The sequence below is a fragment of the Stenella coeruleoalba genome (assembly GCF_951394435.1).
Source record: "Stenella coeruleoalba genome assembly, chromosome: 7".
Taxonomy (NCBI): domain Eukaryota; kingdom Metazoa; phylum Chordata; class Mammalia; order Artiodactyla; family Delphinidae; genus Stenella; species Stenella coeruleoalba.
Window position 1 is genome coordinate 82,511,558 of NC_137153.1, and position 21,905 is coordinate 82,533,462.

Genomic DNA, 21,905 nt, shown 5'->3' on the forward strand with positions numbered 1-21,905 from the left:
TTCCTCACCAAGGTCAAAGATAGGAGAAGGAGAGAGAAGGGAACGTTATGGTTTTCACTAGGCTGGCAACTTTGTTATTCCTGAGCCTACAGCTGCAGTCCCTAATTAGTTACTGATAATTAAGACAGACCTTTTCCCCATGGCTGCTTTTCTGGGCTCTTTGAGGTGCTCTGCTGAAGTCTTCCTCCTGCAGCTTCCATTAGCTATTCGGATTCTTCGCTATTTCAGCTGGCCATTTGCAGCTCCTCCCTCAGCCCGTAGGGATCCAGTGACACCCTTCCAACTCCTTCCACTCAGGTCTTCTCACCTTCTGTGTTACCCTATTGCGCAGGACCAAAGACAAGATGAGCTGGGTCTCTCTCTGGAGTGGCTTATGTCAGTTCCCATGATCCTTTGTCCAGTGAGCCCTTTGTCCAGTGAGCCCAGGTTGCAGGCTGACCCTACCACAGAGCACAGGACGATGCCCCTTGATAGAATTAAGATTGGTTGGAAACCTTTCTGCATGAAAACTAATTGCACATAAAAATTAGTTAATCTCTGTTTTTCTCAGTTATAGCGTGTTAATTTTATAAGCAATATTTCAATGCGTTAGAGGTAATGAATACAAAAATTGTATTTGATTCATCATATAGTCTCATACATTTTTGAGTTGCAAATTCTCCCAGAGAGATATCATACCAACTCTATGTTAGTGTGTAATGTTCAGAATTTGGTTCCTTGCTTTTGTTCAATGCAGTAACTTCACAGTTTTTTTGATATTTAACTTTTGGTTTTGTGAAAATAAGAAGATTTGAGCATTGAAATAAAGCATTGCTGTTAGCATGATTTAATTTTTTCTTGCTTTTGAAGTAGCAAAAATTCATTGACTTGAGGGTAAATTATTTTATTTCTCTGAAAAAAATGTAGTATACAATGAGTGAGGGCTGATGATATGTTTCCTTGACAAGTCCTTTTAAGAAGACTGCTTCTAAATGCAAACTGCCAAGGGAAATCTTGGGAAGCAGAATTTTTTTTAATAAGTTCATAGGGAGCCACTGTGCCCTTCTGTTTCTTTCGTGCTCTTTAGGAATCCTTCCTGTATATACTTAGAATTTTTTTTCTGCTTTGAATTGAAATAGTCTATGGAGCAGCCACTTTATATATGTTTTAAACTCTTGCTTGGTTCATAAAAATGCATTTTTAAGAGTTCCCGTGCAGCATAGATTTGTTTAAACATTTAAAGTCAACAACATATCATATCTGGTATGGTTGATGGAGCAGAGAGAATATTGAGTGCAAAGTACTGAAATTTTATAAGCTTTGGCAATAAAGGGTAAAGATCTCTATTCATTTAGAAACTATTATTAGAAAATAATGTCTTGTAACTTTATCATTTATTATCTCAGTTGATTCTCAGCCCTTGTCAGGGGTTTGTCAATAGGCAGGTCAGATTGTCATATCCTCATGTTAATGATGAGGAAACTGAGGCTCAGAGAGGTTGAGTGAATTAGCCAGTGTCATCCTGCTGGTACACTGAAGAACCAGGATAGGAATCCAGGTTTGCTGTCTTTAAGTCCTAAATTTTTACATTATAGCATTATGATTTTCAAGACAACAGTGATTAGTTATGGTTAGGGCATGCAAAGATGGACGAGACTGGCCCTATTTCCAAAAGCTAGTTGAGAGGTAGAGCTGGGAGACAGACAAGTCGTGAAACCCTTGCAGTAAGATTTGGTAAGGACAATAATAAGAACTATTAAATGAGGCACTAAGGAAGGCCTAATTCTATCAGGGGTGGAAGTGGGAAGGAGTTTAAGCTCTTGTGTTTAGGAGAAGGAGTTTTGATCCGTGACAGTATCTCTGTTCCACAGACCTGTATATGAGAAAGGAAGTCCCTCCTCTCCCCATCCTCCCTTACCCCAGCCCCTGTGGTCAAGAGACTGAGTGATTGAGGAATTATGGTGATGGTACTGAATACAACAACTCCAGCTGAGCAAGAAAGTCTGTGGCAATTGAAGAATTCTTGGTCTGGGAGTAAGGAGCCTTCCCAGGGAAAGGCAGTAGAGTTAAGGTTTTATAGAGAAGATGGCTCCAGACCTTTGACCGCACTTGGAGCTTCAGAAGGTCATCTTGGTATTTTCTAAAGATGTGACCCAAGACGGGTCACAAAAGGCAAGGCAGCATTGTTTGCTGGAACACTCTTGCTTTATTCAGGCTACTTTCTATAAAAATGAAATCTATACTGTTAAGTATGAACTAAGCTGTTTATGTATCTTTTTTCTCCCTCTCATGTATCTATGTCTGTCTATCCATCTATTGATCCATCTATCTACCTATCTAATCATCTATCATCTATTATTTTTCTCTCTTAATACAAGAGAAAATGTTTCTGTTGAAATTAGTTCTATTCTACTATTTGTTCTTTTAATATTGGAGTCAAGTTATGGATATGTGAAATTTGTTTATACAAAGAATCAGAATGAAAGTTGAAGTTGAAAATGGATCCATTTGTTTATTAAGAAGACTTGAGAAGGACAAAAACTGGTGAAAAGAGGGAATGTTGTACCTATCCTAACATAGTCTGAGGCTTACTCCTCTATAACCTCATGTTTTCTGAGGTTTTTCTCATTCCCTCTGGCTCCTCCTACTCAGTGTTTTGGTAGCCTCCTTGGCTTTGTCCACCTCTCACTTCTTGGTGGTTTCCACGATTACTTCCAAGACCCTCTTTCCCTTCCTTTTTCTTTCCATATGTCCCTTCCTTTCTCCCTCCCCACACTCTCCAAGGATGATCTTATTCCTTCTTTTGGCTTAACTACCATTTATTGTAGATAGTTGTTAGCTCCACAGACATTTATTGAGTGCTTTCTTTGTGCCAGGCGTTCATCTAAGAGCTGGGGATACAGTTATAGCTTAACATTTTTAGTGGTTTTATGCTTGTGAATTTTATTTTCAACTGGTAGTGATCACCACAGACATTCAAATATTATCGTATACATTTACATTAACGTAAAATATGGGTTCTGAAGACGACGAGCTTTTAGGAAAGAATGAGTAGCTGGTTAGCAGCTTGAGCCAGAAGACTTTTCCGCCTCTTGGAAAGCGTATCTGTTTATCCTTGGAATCAAGGTAGCACGATTGATGAGAAAATACTTTTCCCTTTTGACACATATTGCACTGGGTTGGATGCAATTGGGAACTCCTCAATGATGACAGTTATTAATGGCAGAAAGCCTGTTTGAGGCAGATGCCAAGACGGGAAGAAGTCATCTTACTTAGGAAGTGTCATCTTACCCTGGTCTCCTTGGCTCTCAGACATTGCGGATTGTACTGCATCACTGTGAGCCAGGCTTCCGGACTTTAGGTTATCCTGATCGACTTCTTTCTTGGACTGAAGTTATTTGGTAATGGTACTAATAGGGACTTTCCAGAGAAATAACTAGGGAAAATACCATAAAACCATTCATGCAGTTGAAAGCAGACGTCTCTGGTGATATTTATATTGGGCAGAGACTGTGCCTTATTTTGGGTTGTATAGAAGGACGTTCTTGGCTTCCAGCAAATTCTAACCCTAATGTAATTTGCAAAATTATTTGGTTTGGAAAGATGCAGAAAAGTAAATTTTAAATTGTCGTGTAACTTTTACTTTCAATCTATTGAGGAGCTTAAAAGTCAACATGAAGCCACATCCCACTGGTACTGTTTAAAAAAAAAATAACAGTTCATTTTAAAAAAAAAAAGTCCATCTACATCAAAATAAAAAGCCAACGTCTTTCCTAGACTTTTTGAGTATTTTTTATTTTTTATTACAATGCTGTTTAGGACTCCTTTTCCTTTTGAATTCAAGACACCAAAGGGCTCTGTTCTAAACCTGTCTTCCACCAAAGCAGCTGGTGGTCTGTTACACACAAAAAGAGTGCTTAACTTTTACAAAGCTTAGCACCCTCTTCTTATATCCAAGTTCTACTGTTCTCTAATGCCAGTCATTACTAATTATCTTCAGCTGTGTCACGCTGTTTCCTGAGGTGCACTCTGATATTTTAGTAACAAAGACCTATAGGCCAATTATTAAATCACACCCAACCTTAGTGATGGGTTTTGTTGCAGACAGCTAGTTTGAGTTTCCTTTTGTTCTGCCTCATCAAGAATTTACCAGTTAAACTGAGGAGAAACACAAGTGCGTTTGTGATAGTTATGGGATAGAAAATAGACAGGAGAAATTAATAACACAATGGAGTGCATCTTTGGGTAGTTGCAATATCAAAACTCATAAAATTTCTCTGAAGCATGGTAACTGCTGAGTATAGCAGAGTAGAGTGGGAGGGAGTGAATACTTACTGAAATACCTACCGTGTGTCAGGCTTTGTGCTAAGATTTTCCTACACTTTCTTGTTTAAATTTCACAACAAAAATTAGGAAGTGATTATTCTCTCTAACTCACAGATGAGAAAGCTAAAGTTCACAGATGTGAAGCATTGGTGCCAGATCACACAGCTAGTAAAGGACAGAGCCAGTATTTGAACCCAAATTTGAATCCAAAAGCTTTGCTTTTTCCCACTATATTATGAACACCAAACTATATTTGGTATCCATCAACTATTTTATTGCATGATGCCTCAAGAAAGAGTGGGCCAGGACATCCTCAGAATTGCTTGAAATGTGACACTTGACCTCTGTAAGTGAAAACAACCAGAGGGACGACCTGCACAGAAAATGAGGAAAACAGTTGATGGTCTGCAAACATCAGCTCAAGAAACAGTCTTGACACTCAGATTGACAATCCCTGTCTATACCATCAGAGATGAAAACCTGAGTCTCTTATTTTCTTGTTATAACCAAAGAAAAAGGGAAGCATTATGCTTGTTTTTCTGTGTGTTGAAAGGAAGGGATCAGGCGACTGTGAAGATGCTGCCTTTCCGTGGTTCACCCTTTACCTTCCACTAATTGGCTTCTGAATGTTTTTCCTCCAAAACTTAATTCGAAACATCCTACCTGGTGCTTTAGAAATATGACGTTTTTTTCATTGTTGTTAAGCAGTTCTTTAAAAAAAAAAGAAAAGAAAGAAACTTAATTCAAAGTTTAGTTTCAATATGCTTGAGTTTTAATCTCATATTTCTTAGCTGAGAGACACTTTTGCTTTTGGATCAGAAAGCACTCCTGGCTGCTATCAAGAGTAAGAAATACCGTCTTGAGACAGATGTCTGTTTCCTCTGCCAGGCTGGTGTGGAAGCCGACCCATGTTTCCTCCCCCATCTGAATGGTGGGGAAGCAGCAAGGAGGTATCAAGCATTCTGCCTAAAACATTTTTTCTCACCACATTGCTCTTGCCACATCCAGCGTCTTTAAAACTAACAACAAAATGGCTCTGCAAGTAGATGGCATTCATGTGAGGTGAGTCCCCAAGAATCATGCATAACCTGAGAGTCGGGCAGGGACAAGCTTTGAGTTGGGTCAGACCTGGATTTGAATCTCGGCCCTAATCGTTTAGCAGCAGCTTTGTCTTGGAATAGTGATGGGACAAGACCTTTCCTGGGATCTTGGAATTTTAATTAAGGCTCATAAATTGAAGACAATGGGCGGTAAGTGCCTATACTTTGTAAGGAGAGGTCTAGACATTTCTTTGTAGACTTTATTAGGACGTGGTAAAACTAGTCTTTGAACTCTTGGCCCCCTATTACCCAGCTCCAGTCTACATCAGAGAAAGTTAGGTGGTGTGATAGAGAACAAGGGGGTTCTTTGAAGGCTATGAACAGGATTAGAAAATGCCAGGTATTTCTCCTGTGCTCCCTTCTTGGCCTCAACCCCTGGAAAACCATTGTTAGAGACAGGGGCCATCTGATGGAAAGGAAAATTGACATTTCACAATCTTGCTGTTTGCTTGATGACCTAAAGCAGAGGTCAGCAAACTTTTTCTATGAAGAGCCAAATAGTAAATATATCAGGCATTGTGGGCTATGCAGTCCTGGTTGCAACTGTTCATCTGTGCTGTTGTGGAGTGAAAGGAGTCCTAGGCAATAGGTCAGTGTGACTGAATTCCAGTAAAACTATCTTCAAAATTCTAATGGTCAGACTTGGCCTGAGGGTCACAGTTTGCTGACCCCTGACTTAGAAGTTCACCCTTTAGTTCTTTGGGTTGGATCACAAGTGAATTCCTAACAGAATTTTTGATGAGCATATGGGAAAATAAAGGCTAGGGTATCGCATGGTGGCCTCGTCAAGAAAAATGGGGAAAGACTTTGAAGTGGGCAAAAATGATAACTGGGTCTTTTAAAATGGAAACTAGGCATTGTCTAGAACACTCCCCTTGGTTATGTGATTCTCTGGCACTGTAGCTTTTATTTTCTTTGAGTTACTTTATAACTTTGTAAATTATAGAAAATTGATAGTAATACAGATTATTCCTGTTCATAGAGATGCAAGTGAATTTTGTCTGAGGGAGATGCAATTGATTCCTCCCTCTTTTTACTCCAGAGAAGCTAGTTTTATATCAATTAAGCAAACTCCTTTCATTCCGGTATTCCTAAGGGCCTAACCATGTATCTGCACTTTGAATTCTCCTTTGAACAGGTTCTGACATCTTACTGGTTCCCTCATTAGTTAATAATTTAAAGGGCATCTTTGATAAACATTCATTTTATATTTGTGCAAGAGTCATGACTTTGTCTTTTAACATCCAGGAGAGGAGAGAGAGGGTGTTAGAGAAAGTGTGTTGGGCACCTTTTGTGCACCACTTCACAATTCTCTTGGCCCCTCACCTCCTACTGAGGTCACTGCTGGTGTTTTGTATAAGTACAATGAGAGAGGGTCTGGCCCCAGGCCCACACTGCATAGCCTTCCCTTTCTGCTCTAGGGCTTCTCTGATATAGTGGCCCTGAATTCATTCATACTCAACTTGAAATTGTGGGGAGCTAATACCAGTGGGGCCACACTTGATCAATGGGGGAGGGGAAACGGTAGATAAATGCTTCCTACTTTCCTCAGCACCTCCAACTCCCCACCTTCACCCCACCCCCAGAAGCATTTCTTACAGGTCTGCAGTCTGTCCTGACGGGATCCCCATCCTTGTCCTTCATGGTGGCCAGCTTGAAAATGTGTACCTGTATTGGCTTTGCCTCCTTCTGTTTCTGTCTTCTTCTCCTGCTCTCTTGCTCCCTGGGATCATTACCCCAAGTAAACTACCTGCTCGCAAAGCTCTATCTGAGGCCCTACTTCTTGGCAACTTAGGCTAAGACAGGGAGAGACCTGCACTTTAATGGTTTGCCGGGCAGGTGTTCACAGTGTTTCCTGGAGGTCATGTTGACCATGAACAGGACAGCCAGGAGTGAACTCTGCTGGAAGAAACCTGTCCTGGAGAGGGGGTTTTGCTGAGGTGAGGGAGCCCTGACAGAAAGAGGTTGCATGAAGAGTACAAAGAGGACGAGAATTAAGGTGAAGTTAAAGAGCCCAGCCTGAAATTGCATTCCCTGCCCCGAGAAATGGTGCATGGGGAGGTCTCTGAGGAGGACTTGGAAAAATGTACTATGAAACCCATAGAAGAAGAGCCACAATTTGATGACGACTTTGCAAAGGTTATCAGTCATGTCAAAGAGAACCATGAACAGCATCAACTGAGAAAAGAAGCTCTTACTCCTTTACCACTATTCTGCCTACTGCCCTTGCCCGTGAGTAGGTGAGAAAGGCTTTGGATTAAAAGGAGGAAAAGAAGAGACCATGCCACTTCCCCCGCTTCACTCCTGGTCTGTAAAATTGTGGGTTAGGATTAAGGGTACAGGAGGGGAGAAGTTATTTGGTTGAGGGATTGAAGTTTTGATTTCAACTGGATTAGACTTCAGTTAGGAGGAGGCATGGGGCTGAGATGCACATTTTTTTATTCTCAAATGCCTTACCCTTAACAATTTAATCCTGGGAGCACATACATATACATCTTATGACTTAAGATGTGATTTGTCCCTCATCAAAATAAAGATGACATTCTCAGGATGAATTTACTGGAGTGCTTCCCTCTTTGCTCCATGGTGCTTCTGACTTAGGCTTTGTTCTTATTATTTTATCTTGCTGAGAAGTATGTGTACAAAGCATTTTGTCTGGGGACTGTGATCGGGTCTGACAATATTTTCAAAAAGTTCAATCATCAGGAGGAGAGTTTCTTTTATCAACGCCCCCCTCATTTTCTCCCCCCTCCAATTTACTTTGTAAAGTTTTCTCAAAGAAGAGAATAGTGGTATGTGAAGAAGCGTAAAAAATTCCTTCTGTGATACTACTAACGGCCCATAAAATCTTCACAGAGGAGCTGTAGACATCCTGACCTTAGTCCATGATGTGCAGGGTCTCCTTAACACAAGCAGTAGCATGTCTCTGACCAGGGTTGGTCCAAACATATGCCTCTCTCCTCTGAGGAAGAAAGGAAGTCTAGGGAACGTCTCTTTGGGTGGCTTTGGGGCAAGTCTGAAGCAGGGCTGGCCCTTAGTAAAATGTCCAAGTCACAGAAGTTTGAAACAGGTAACATTTTGGCTGTTATTTTAAGTATTTTTTTCCCTACTCCCACCCCCACACCCGTTTCCACGTGCTCCAAGCTCCTCATGGTGCCTTGCTGTCCTGTAGGTCCAACTACCTTAAAGTGCACCATGCTTGGCTACGCAGTAGGTCTTCAGTGAGTATTTGTTGAATGAGTAAATGACACACATGACGAAGGGACTTTTATCCTTCCTGTTGCTAAAGGGCTTGTTTTTCCCTGTGAAGTGGTTTCCAACGTGTGGACCATAGAAGTCATGGAACGGAGGTATTGCAGTGATCCCTGTGTCCCGAAACATCCAGGTCCACCAGGACACCCAATTAAATGCATTTCCATAATGTATATGCTACAGTTTTTTCATGTATGTAAATGAAATTGGGATTAATAAGTAATAATGTTTATAAGCCTTATTGGACAGGATTTAAAAATAATGATGGAAATGTATAAATCTGTATTTATTGCCATGATAGGATGTTGATATGTAATTCTGTGAGAGAGCTTAGTTATAAAATGGTGTACAAAGTGTGATATCATCCCTGCAAGACAGTACCTAAAATACTAGATAGATAAATAGATTGGTGTAAATTAGGGCAAAAATGAATTATCTGACAAGTGCTCTTCATTTTTAGTTTATTTCTTCATTTTGGTGGAATATATCATCCAGTTGCTTTCTGAGAAAATGAGCACAGGAGTTTTTTTTAGATCATTCATTTTATTTTTCCTGTCATATTTTTAGTTTGTAAGATTTTTTTTCTTATTCTCTCCATGTTCCTTCTTAAAAATAGTGTTCTGTTCTTGTTCCATGGATATGAGTTTCCCTAATGTCCTGGAAATTTAATTATAATTTTTAAGGTGTTCTTCTCTCTTTTATTTTCCTGCAATTTTTTTCTTATTTTTTTTGTTTTGATCTTAGACTTTAATATTTGCTGTTGGCGAACCCTGGTGATCATGTTTAAGAACAAGGCATTCAAGGTGAATGGAAGCTCTGGGGTGGGATGGAGCTTTGCCAACTGGTGGCCTTTGCTGGTGGCTTCTCTGGCACTGTCATTTGGTCGTCTACATTTCTCCAGTTTCCTGCTAGTGTGAGACAGATTAGGAGTCGGCTTGCCATCATTCTGAAAGGCAACCAGGAAAGGGACTGGGAGATCACTGTTTAGTATGTACATTTTCACTGTAATCTCCCACTGTTCAGCTTTTTTCGTGATCCCAGTGATCAGCTGTGCCTGGCTAGTAACTCCAGAGCCACTTGTTTAAGTGCTCGGGGTAAACCTCTTCATTCTTTCCTGGGTGGAATAGGTGAGAACTGAATGCCTAGGGTAGAACTGGCATCTGGGGATCTAACTACTGCCTATACAGACTTCAACCATAAAAGGTCTGAAGATATAATATGCAATATGTATAAAAGGTATATTTGACTTATAAACATACATTTTGATATATTTTAAGTATACTTAATATGTTCAAAATATAAATTTAATATATTTAAGATATAGTTGTAGCTATATTTAACTCACAAAAATAAATAGTGCTTTGACCATAACTTTAATGTATATTCTTTGCTGGAAATAGCTAATTACTTACACAGGCAATTAATTTATTTTTACAGTTGTTTATGCAGTTAGTTAATTTAAACAGGTGATTAGTTTTCATATACTTTCTTTTTCTTGTTATCTTGAATTATAGAATATACATGCTGCTATGAAATATTAAATTGATACAGAAGGGGACACAGTAGAAATTGAATGTTCATTCACCGTCTTTCCTACTCCTCAATCATGCATTCCTTCCCAGAAGTAATCACTTTTAAGAATTGGTATCAATAGTCTGTACTGCCTTTTGTGCTGTTGTTTTGGACCTTCTCCCTTTAGTTAATTTAGTATCTATTATCATGCCTACTGGAAAATGGATGGGAAAGTTCAGGATTCTACTTCTCAAATGCATATAATTTACTTGAATATTGGAGCAGGTTTGGTGGAAGGTGAAGAGCTGTGCCCTACGTGAATTCTGGTTCCTTTCAAGAGCTTTCAATTAATTATAACAGGCCAATATTTCCCCAGTTGCCATGGCTAACTGAAGACTGACTATCATGCAAATTGGTTTTACAGATCATAACATTGGGTATCAGACTTTAAGAAAGATGATTTAAAAGAGTTTCCTTGTATTCTGTACGAGGAGAGAGAACCAGTTGGGAGAAGTAGAATGAAATGAAGAATCTGGGCAGACACCACAATGAAAGCCTGTGTGCTGTGAGAGGCATTCAAATAATTCTTTAATGAACTGGTTCCTTTGACTTATTTTAAGATCTATATGTAGGGGGAAATAAAAGCATGACAGGAGTAGAATAGATGGAAAAAAATTAAACAAGATTCAGTCCCATTAGTTATGACTGACAAGGAAAAGATAATAGCCAAAGAGCAAACAGAGTTTTTTAGCAGAAAAAGATAATGATAATGGAACTTTCACAAATATATCAGGGAAGAAGTAGATAAAAGTTTTTAAAAAGTTCAATAATCAGTAGAGATATGCATAATATGAATGACTCAAAAATGGCTGAGATATTGTTGTTTAAATTCTGTCATTACTGAGAGAAATAAAGAAGGGAAGTTTAGAGCACTAATGACTAATGACGGGAATCGCAAACATGGCTACTAAAAATGCAGATAAGTGACTGTTCGTACTGAGAAATTTTGAACTTAGATTTATCAGCACATCTGGTTGACATGCCTTCTCTTGGGTAATACGAGAATCAGCTAATGTGCTTACCAAGCCACTTACGATGCATAATTTTTATAAGATAATTGTGCGGATTTAACATGAACTAAATATTGAAATGCTTTGAACTCTGGAGCTGCCAATTTTCAAAGAAGGAAAACAGGAAAGCTGGAATAACAAATATTTGAAGGCTCTATTGTTTTATTCTTCAGATCTACCTCTCCTTCCGTTAGCTCAGAAGGTCATTAGTCACAAAAAGTTATGCATAATCCCTTTCCTAATGTGAATTTAAGAGGAAATGTAAACACAGTTGCCATCTCATTTCCTCTTCACCTTTATTTTCAAAAGAAAGAAAAAAAACCTGTTTGCTGATTAAACTCAGGGACATCATATAGTAGTAGACTGGTCTACAAAGCATATATCCACACAAGTATCCATTGAGCAGTGGGAGGAAAATATTAGAACTTCTATTTATCTATTAATTTGCTATTCATATATTATCTAAAATGAGAAATAAGTTTACTAATATTTAAGTTATTGATTGACACTTATTTTGGGGTGTTCCACAAAAAATTGGATGTTGGTAGACAGTTGACTGTTTGCTTTCAGCATCCTGCAAACTTTTATAGACTGTATGGGCCTGTTTTAATAGTTGTATAGAGGATATTATCTTGTTTGCATTTCAGTCTTGAGATGGAAAGTGGACTAAAAAGGTTCTGGCAGAGACACCACAGATAAAATATAATAATAACAGTGATTAAGCACAGGCAAGCATTTAGAACGTGGCAGAGCTGACATGTTACCCACACCTAATATGAGTTCATGTTTAGCCATTTAAGAGGCAAAAACAATAACAATCTAATCATCGAATTATTAGACATAAAACTTGGAAATTATTTTAAAAGCTTTTTGTGAATTTACACCCACAACAAAGGCATTAGCTACTGATAGCGTGAAGTCATCATGATTCACCAAATGTTTAAAAGTAGTTTTATTTCACTTTATCTCATCCTCTGAATTGTCTAAATTTGTTACATGTACAAGTGTATAAATAAGTATCTATATTTTGGTAGTGCTTGCCAAAATTTATTAATGGTGTACAAATTTAAAGATGCTTGGAGATCACTGTATGTGAGAATGTATTAAAAAAAGATCTCCAAGCAGAGATTCTCAAAGGGGGGTGCTCTTAAATGTTTACATGTATTTCTTACCTTGTATGTCATATTTAGGTATAAATTCCATGATACACACTTTGCAATAACTAAGTGACTTTGCCTTTTTATGAATTCTTTTACAAGTTTGTCATGGCATTTTCTCAGTTCTTCCATGGTGTGGAAATAAATGAAAACCAATCAAATGAGAAAAACAAAAGATATTTATTTAGAGCTTGCTGTAGCAAAGACGTCAGCCACCATCACTCGTGTTTGGCAGAGACTCATATACAGGGAGAGACATGGGAAAGCTTTATAGTGGAAAAAGGCGAAGGCTTCAGGTATGCCCTGCTTGGCGGTTGTTGGCATGGTGAAGCTGGAGGTGGGATAACCAGAAGCAGGGTATCCTATGTGACTGATTAGGCATATATTTTTGGCTTTCTCTGGTTGATCCTAAGCTGGAAGCAGGGACAAAAATTAGGGAAGCTGTCAGTTATTAATTAAGTCCTGGCTGTTTTGGACTGATTGTTACAGATGTATTTGTAGAACAAAGTTTTCCTACGTGGACAGACCATGAAGGGTGCCCATTCCAAACCAGTTCTCATTTTACCGAGCCATAGGAGGTTCTAGAATGCTGCTCTAGACTGGTAATTATGCAAAAGGGTCGATGAGTATTCAGGATAATTATCCCACAAATATAATGCTCATCATAAATATTTTATACATTAGAAGTATATAATTAACATATTTTTTTCTGGTTCTATCCCATTCATCTGTGTTAAATAATTTGCTTAATGTTTCAAAACATAGCTAGTATTTAGGTTGCAGTCAACTAAATTATTATAAATAAGACTACCATGAATAACTTGGTATATAGCTTTCTGAATTTAAGTTTAAGGTAGTATTCTAGAAGAAAAAGTTTTCTGTAAAAAGAGGCTCTATCAACACATAGTCTTATTTTCTTTTCGTTGATTTTGTTTTTGAAATCTACAAAGTTCTTTTTTTGGTGTTGTGTAATTAAAAATAATCCAACTAATATTTCTTCATTATTATACCAAGGATATATACGTACTTATTCCTCCCGTCTTTTCTTCCTATTTGTGTGTTATGTTGCAATTTAGTACACCATGTTGGTGAAACTTAATTTCTTGCTTATTCAATTAAAAGTGCATTCTTTTAATTGAAAATTAGTCAGATAATATTGCAGTTTAATAGTGAAATGCCTTAATTTGAAGAAATAAACTGAATTATGTGATTACTTTCTTTTTTTTTGTGATTACTTTCTTGAATAGATTTTCTGAACTGCTAACAAATACGTATTATATTAAAATTTCTTCCAAAAGATTACACCAATGAGTGATTTCAGAATATGAACTGGGGATTCCCTGGAGGTCCAGTGGTTAGGACTCCGTGTTTTCACTGCCACGGGCCTGGGTTTGATCCCTGGTCTGAGAACTAAGATCCCACAAGCCACGTGGCATGGCCCCCCCCCCAAAAAAAATGCACCATCTCATTAAAAAAAAAAAGACAAAACCCAAAAGCAAAATATGAAGCAATTTGTGTAAAAATAAAGATTTTATTTTGAATTATCTATAAAGTAAAAAGAATTATTATCCTTACTTCAATTTTTTTTGATATCCACAAACATTTCTAATAAATGCTTTAATCCCCACATGGTTTTTAAATTAGCTTAATTTTTAATTAATTAATTTTATTGAAGTGTAGTTGATTTACAGGGCTGTGGCAATCTGCTGTACAGCAAAGTGACTCAGTTATATACATGTAGACAGACATTCTTCTTTTAATATTCTTTTCCATTAAGAAACAGGTAACATTTTGGCTGTTATTTTAAGATTTTTAAGGTTGGTAGATGCAAACTATTACATTTAGAATGGATAATTAGCTTAATTTTTGAGAAATCTTATAATAAGTCTAGAGAGTGGGAATTCACTGGGAAAGTAAATAATTCTTAGGTTTTAATTTGACATTTCATCAAATATTTAATAATCTGTGTTGTATGGGATACAAAGAAATACAGAGTAAGTTCACTGCATTCAAAGAATAATTTAAATGAAAAAGTGCAGAGCATAAAAATATAAAAAGTTAAACATTTTATCTGAGCCTCAATTTAATTGCAGAATTGGACCATCTGACCATTCATTACATGTAGTCACAAATAATACTACATTTCTGAGAAGCCATAGCTACATCTGGACAAGCTCAATGTCTTTGGTTATACTTTTGGGACAGTTTTTACATCTTACCTGGTTCTTAGTCAGGAGCTGAACTAGGCTAATTTTGGTCTTCTCTGAAACTTCCTAGGATTTCCTGTGATCCGGGAAATTTACTTAAAGGTAGACTCTTCCCTTGGAATCTCTAAATCTCAGGATTTTTTTCCTTTCCTTTCCTTCCTTCCTTCCCTCCTTCCCTCCTTCCCTCCTTCCCTCCTTCCTTCCTTCCTTCCTTCCTTCCTTTCCCTCCCTCCTTTCTCCCTCCTTCCTTCCTTCCTTCCTTCCTTCCTTCCGTTGTCCTAAAATCCCTATCTTCTTAGCATCCTGAAAGCAGCTATGGCTATTGGATTGGCCAAGCTTGTTCTAATTAGGCCTGAGTCTGGGTGGCTCTTGGGATGTTAGAGCTGTTCTGGATTTTATGTTATGGCAGGAAACAGGGAGTTTGGGTTATCCTTGTACTAGGTGTCAATGAGCTGTACTTCCCCACCGTGTGGCTGGCTCATGTGGTTGTGTTAGGGAACCCAACACAATTTAGTTGGTCTAGCCTTGTGTGCCTTCCTTAAGCTAATGTAACCACCTCAGAGATAAGGCACAAGGCACCAAAGGGAAGCCCTGTTGGTTCCTGCAATGCCTAGTCCTCTTTCCGAACTTCCTCCCACTTTGCTTTAGCTCTCTAGGCTACTGACTTTGCTCCATGTAACCCGTGGGGTGGATACTGTTGTGCTCCCAAATGTGATCTTGCCATATCCATGGACTTGACTTCATTTGTTTTCTGGCTCTTATGGCAGTGATTTCCATTGTTCCTTTACCCCCTGTGTTTCCTCAGTTAAACAGCCCTCTTAGTTAGATTTCAGTCCAGTTTGAGAACCTGTCTCCAGTCCAGCTACGACCTGGGCTTGTGGATGTCTGAGGTGGGGATCTGTGCAGAGTGATATAGTTATTCCATAGTTTTCTAATTAGTGGTATTTTTTCATAACATAAAATATGTACTGAATTGTGGAAAGTTTAAAAAATATAAAGAGTATAAAGAAAATAAATATGACTTGTAATCCTACCATTTAGGGAATTCCTTTGTTAATTTTTGGTACATTTACTACCTGAAATTTATATGTGTATGTAAATGACTAAATGAATACATTTTTAAAGAAGAAATGGATCATACTGTACATTCAGACTTTACGCTACTTTGTTCCTTAATACAAATAAATACTATACCAACCTCATAAAAATCTTTATAAACACAATTTTAAATGATTGCATAATATTTCAGCATACATGTGCTTTAAACTTAATATTTTATTCTGTTTTTAAAATTTGTGCTATCTTTTTTCTCCTGGAAACCTCATTTTCTTCCTGAAAAAACAATGACATTTGCTAGTATTATTTTTTCTTGATATCATTACATTTTGTCTTATATTTCTAACTATAATTATTTTTTAAAAAGAAGAATTATGAATGCTGGGATCCTTTTTCTTTTTGGCTGCGTTGGGTCTTCGTTGCTGCAGGCAAGCTTTTCTCTAGTTGCAGCGAGCAGGGGCTACTCTTTGTTGTGGTGCGCAGGCTTCTTGTTGCGGTGGCTTCTCTTGTTGCAGAGCACGGGCTCTAGGCGCGCGGGCTTCAGTAGTTTTGGCGCGTGGGCTCTAGAGCGCAGGCTCAGTAGTTGTGGCGCATGGGCTTAGTTGCTCCGTGGCATGTGGGATCTTCCCAGACTAGGACTCAAACCTGTGTCCCCTGCACTGGCAGGAGGATTCTTAACCACTGCACCACCAGGGAAGCCCAAATGCTGGGATTCTTAAATGCAAAGTAATTTTACCTTTGTGAAAGGATTCAATTTTTTTAACTTTCTTTTTACTTCCTTTCATAAGTAAATTAGCTTTGGGTATTTTTGAAGATTTAGAGTCTTATTAACTTAATGGAGTAACAACTGAATCTCCAGGTTCTTTAGGAATAGACTTCTAATGTCTGAGGAAGACTAGCTAACCAGAATTTCAGTTTCACTTTTCTAGGGAGAAAGATTGTACTTCGAAAAATGTCCCTGACGCTTTTAGACCAATGAGCAGCTCCTTTTATAAACTATCAGAAACTTCAGAAGTAGAACTATTTTCTGTTTCATCTCTTTATCTCCCCAGTATCCAGTCCACGCTCCATCACTGTGTGGCTGTGAGTTTTTGGCCAAACGGTGAGCCTCTCCAATCATCAGTTTCCTCCTGTGTAAAACTGGGATGATGGTTGTACTGTTCTCAGGGGTTGTGGCAGAGATTACAGACACCCTGCACAGTCTCTAGCCTGGCTCATTAAAGTTTAGGTATTATTTATGGTGTTATTATGCTGCTGGTGGAGATAGCGCAGCATGGTGGTTAATGTCATGGACTTTGGTGTAAGCCTACATAGGTGCAAACCTGGACTGCCACTGACTAGTTCTGTGGCCTTGGAAAGTCGCCTATCCTCTGGGGCCTCAGTCTTCTCATCTGTAAAAGAGATATAATAATAGCATCTACTCCATGGGATTTTTAGGAGGTTAAATTATTGTAATATAGATGAAAAGTACTGAGAACAATGTCTAGCTAGTGCTGTATGTGTGATTGTTTAAATCGAATAGAATACCTGATCCATATTTTTTTTTCCTGATCCATATTTTAAGTAATAGGTGGGTGAAGTAGTTACAGAGCAAAAGTAAATCATGTCGCTTTTGTTTCCTTACATGTGTAAATATTTCCTTTTCTTTGAAGTGTTCAGTAACCAGAGGAACTGCATGCTTTGAGATCATTGGCCTAAAGGGTGCTCAATTTGACCAGTCCCCAAGGAGGTACTTGCCAGATTGCTAGGATGGAACGTAAATGACTCAGAATCATCAAAATCTGAGATGAGTCAGCTGATGCCTATCTTAGAGTCTTTAGTAGAACCCCACCAAGAACACAAGAGAAGTACTATGAATAGGTAACCTTCTCTATATATGTTTGTGGGACTATTGCCATCCTTTCTAGTGCAGGAGAGTAGTTGTGGATTAGAGAGACTGATTTGCTTTTAGAGATTAAGTGTCTTGGACTATCTCTGGGCAAAGAGGAGTTCACATAGAATGAAGAAAATATAAACAGTGTAACTCTATTTCTCTTACAGTAAGGCTCTTCATAAAGAATGATCCAATAGGCTAGAAGATTTTGAAGCAAATTAAAATTATTTTCCACAAGGCACATGAGCATTTTGATTGCTTCCCTATGTTTTAGAACTATTAAGAGTTCTTCAAATGAGGTCCAAAGTGCAGCAAAACATAATCATCCAACTTGGAAGGCAGCCATGGAATGGGATGACTGAATAAATATTACCATCTAGCATCATTTATCTCAGGCTTTAGTGCGAATGGGAGAGAGGTTGGGGAGGGATTTCCTGCCAAAATCCAAGGTTAAACCCGAAGAGAAGTTAGTACCCTCCAGGGGCCATTTTTTCTCCATTATGAGCCTTGGCTATGATTTCATTTCAATGATTATTTTAAAAAATTGTATTTTGAATGGGGGTAGGCAAAGCTGGTTTTGAACATGTATAATTTGAAAATTCATCTAGAAGTGTGATGGTCAGTTTGAATAGATGAATATACTTTAGCTGCTGACCTATTCTTCAATATGTTTTTTTTTTTGCTGACAAATTAGGGCTATTAAAAACTCCTTGCAATAGAGGTATTTGATTGTTTAAAGTGAGATTGTAGATACCTCCGTCAGCCTTTGACAGGGGACACAAACCATAATTTGGGAACTGTAATGTAAACCTTGAGACAACGAAGTAACTTAACAGACCTGAGTCAAGCATAAACAATGAAGTGGTTTGAAAGGATTGGTCTCCCCGAAATGGCACGTTCCACGGAAGAATGCTTTCTCTGTTTGATCTGTCACTAGAGCTCTCAAAACATGACACTCCTTGAACATAATATACTTTGATGATAAACTAGATTAACTTTCCCAGTGCAAGTGAAAGGCCACCTGTTGCCAGAATGGCCATATTCCTCATTGGCTGTCTTGTAGCTGTCATCACTTCAATGCAATCTGCAACCGACATGCTAGAATATAATGAATATGTCAGAAGTTGGAGGTCAGCCATCCAAGTACATGAAAACTTGGCTCGCCTACAGTGTCAGCATGGAGGCCTCCCCTATCATCTCGTGCAGAGGATTTCTGCACCACTTGATTTGTTTGTACAGGATTTGTTGCTGTTGGATGGGGCGTATTTCTGAGAGGCTTTTTGACAGCCCGTTCAAATATTTTCACTGGAAAAAATAGGGCTTCTGGTTTCAAGCTCTTCAAATAATAATAGGTGGTGTAAAATGCCAAGGTACCTGATGGTGGTGGGGGTCTGTTGTTGCTTTTTACTGGAAATATCCACAGAGACTGTTAGAAGTGTTTTGATTGGAGTGGAGAGGAGTGTTGGTTGGAAGATCAGAGCCACTAAAGAAATTGTAGGGATGCTCAATTTCTGCCTTCTCCTCCCCACCTGTAACATATAGTGGTGTTGGATCCGTTGGCCCACAAACTCTTGCTATAGGGAAATATAAAGTAGTGCATCATATTTATTTATATGTCAAATATTTATATATCATATGCAATATAGTACGGATCAGTTTTCTGGGTCACAGTATTAAGGAACAGTGTGGGATTCTTATTTATTCATGAAATATCTGTTCTTTCTTCTCAAAAAGTGAAGTATGTTTTAGCTAACAGCATCAGGAAGAAGCTTTCTGAAGTCTTGGTCAGTATGATGAAAGAATCATGAGTAGTTCCATTGGCTAAAAGTAAGAGAGCTTAAAATCAGTCTTAGCTGTTGTTAAATGCTTGCCCCAAACCTTTAAAGGCCAACTAAAAGGAGAATTCTGTTCTTGGCTTTAACTTGGGCAGAGTTGCTCAACCTTGACACTATTGACATTTTGAACTGGATAATGCTTTGTGGGTGGGGGACTGTCCTGTGCACTGTGGGATGTTTAGCAGCATCCCTAGTCTCTACCCACCAGATGCCAGTAGCACCTTCCCAGTCATGGCAATAAAAAAATGTCTCCAGATGTCCCAAATTGCCTTTCGTCCCCTGGAACTCACATGGGGGCAAAACTGCCCCTGATTGAGAAACCCTGACTTAGTTGGATACTGGGTTCCTAGAAGTATATTACATTGCAATATCATAAAGGAGCATGCATAAACCCATCCTTCTAACTTTACCTCCCCAGTTTTAATATCAAAATATCAACCGAAAAGGAGCGGGAAGTTTATTACACTCCGTACAGTAATTCACATTCATACATCCTAAAAATATGGGTTTGGGTAGCCAAGGGCCTAAGATTATCTTCTGGTGGTTTTGATAATAACAGCAATAATGGCTCTCATTTACAGAGGGGTAATTACAGTACCCCACCCTGTGCTAAGTCATGTGCTATTTTACTTGATCCTTGCAACAAATGTAGACGTTAACTACATTGTCATGCTCTCTTATCAGATGAGCACACGGAAGCTTGGGGCATTTAAAGAATTTGCCTAAACTTGTACCCTTAGTAAAAAACAGAGTTTGTGTTTAAATTCAGGTGGTCCCACCCAGAACTTGTAAAATGAACTACTTATACATTGTTTCTCCCTTTGTGGACTGGATTACAGCTGCTTCCAGGGACTGCAGGTCACGGGTCCTCCACAGCTGATGCTCAGCAGATTTCTTTCTAGCACTTTCACATAATTTAGGTCTCAGTGAGTCACATCCTATAATCGTTTTATAAGAACGAAGTGGCAAATAGCTAATTTAAAATTATCCCTGTCAAAAGAAGATAAGAAAATTACGAGTGGGTTTGATAAAAAAACATTTTATATCTCTTCTAAAACACTTGTTAAATTTTATCGAGATGTGACCTTATTTTTTTTTTAATTATTTATTTTTGGCTGTGTTGGGTCTTTGTTGCTGCGCGTGGGCTTTCTCTAGCTGCAGCGAGCGGGGGCTATTCTTCTTGAGGTGTGCCTGCTTCTCATTGTGGTGGCTTCTCTTGTTGCAGAGCAAGGGCTCTAGGCGTGCAGGTTTCAGTAGTTGTGGCACGAGGGCTCAGTAGTTGTGGCTTGTGGGCTCTAGAGTGCAGGCTCAGTAGTTGTGGCACACGGGCTTAGTTGCTCCATGGCATGTGGGATCTTCCCAGATCAGGGATCGAACCTGTGTCCCCTGCATTGGCAGGCGGATTCTTAACCACTGCAACACCAGGGAAGTCCCTCGAGATGTGACCTTATAAATATAAACTTAGACCTCTAATGACTTGGCAAGCTGTACGCTCTGTGGGAATTTTAATCCACGTTCAGTATTTAATTTGTGTGAGTTAACTCAGTGTTTAATTTTTTCTGATGGTTTCCATCATCTTTAACATTTTCTACATGTGTTGACAAGGGGAAATATGTGACTATTACATCCCTTTTTTTTCCTCTTGCCCTGCGGTTTAAAAACGAGTAAAATTGTCAAAAGTCAGGCAGATTGAACAAAACAAAACAAAACAAAAAGAAATAAAAACAGAGACACCTATTAATCCACAGCCTGGAAAATGAACTAATACATTTGCCCTCATCTATTCTTTCTTAGTCCATTGTCAGAGGTCCTTTTTTCCCCTTCTTTATTTATATATCCTTTTAATCATCACTTTAGTTTACCTTCACTTATTCTGTTGCCATTCCCCAAATTGATCATAGACATAATATAAAAAGAGCCTTTTCTCTTAGTTTTGTTTTTTTTAAGTCAGTGCATTAGACCATTTTTTCATTAGCACTTAGCAGATACTCAGTAAACATTTACCATCTTATGGAGCCTAGTAGACAAATCAGAGTAGGAAATACAGCAAAATGCAAGATACAGAAAAAATGCAGCCGTGTAGAGGATAACTATACTGCCATGAAGCTGTGGGGCACAGGAGGGGCAGTGAATTGTTATTACCGTATTTCACTGATTGCTTTTGAAGTACTCTTTATCGTGGAGAATTTCTTTTTTTTTTTACATCTTTATTGGAGTATAATTCCTTTACAATGGTGTGTTAGTTTCTGCTTTATAACCAAGTGAATCAGTTATACATATGTTCCCATATCTCTTCCCTCTTGTGTCTCCCTCCCTCCCACCCTCCCAATCCCACCCCTGTAGGTGGTCACAAAGCACCGAGCTGATATCCCTGTGCTATGCGGCTGCTTCCCACTAGTTATCTGTTTTACATTTGGTAGTGTATGTATGTCCATGCCAATCTCTCACTTTGTCACAGCTTACCCTTCCCCCTCCCAATATCCTCAAGTCCATTCTCTAGTAGGTCTGTGTCTTTATTTCTGTCTTACCCCTAGGTTC